This window comes from Chinchilla lanigera, unplaced genomic scaffold (genome assembly GCF_000276665.1).
Source record: "Chinchilla lanigera isolate Chin_1 unplaced genomic scaffold, ChiLan1.0 scaffold00036, whole genome shotgun sequence".
Taxonomy (NCBI): Eukaryota; Metazoa; Chordata; class Mammalia; order Rodentia; family Chinchillidae; genus Chinchilla; species Chinchilla lanigera.
Window position 1 is genome coordinate 13060329 of NW_004955437.1, and position 384 is coordinate 13060712.

Here is a 384-nt window from a genome sequence, read left to right on the forward strand (position 1 = left end):
AGACACTGTGAGAGCTTTCTTTATACGTTAATGTACTTTATCTAATCCACCCCAAAAGCTCTGCGGCAGGAGTTGCTGTAACTCCATTTTACACATAGGGAAACTATCTCCCAGCTGGGCACAGAAATATCAACAGCTGAGTAAGGACTTAAACCAAGGCAGTGAGCTCCCCAGTCCCTGCACCGTGCATTCGCATCCACCGGTGAAGACGAAAAGCACGATTTTTCACCAAGCACAGCAAGAGCACAAGTTCAAACCCTAGACTCACGGAGAAAAAGGCAGATGGATCACCATGAGTTCGAGGCCAGCTTGGGCTACCTAGTGAGCTCACTGCCAGCCTGAGCTACAGAGCAAGACCCTGTCTTTAAAAAAAAAAAAAAAAAA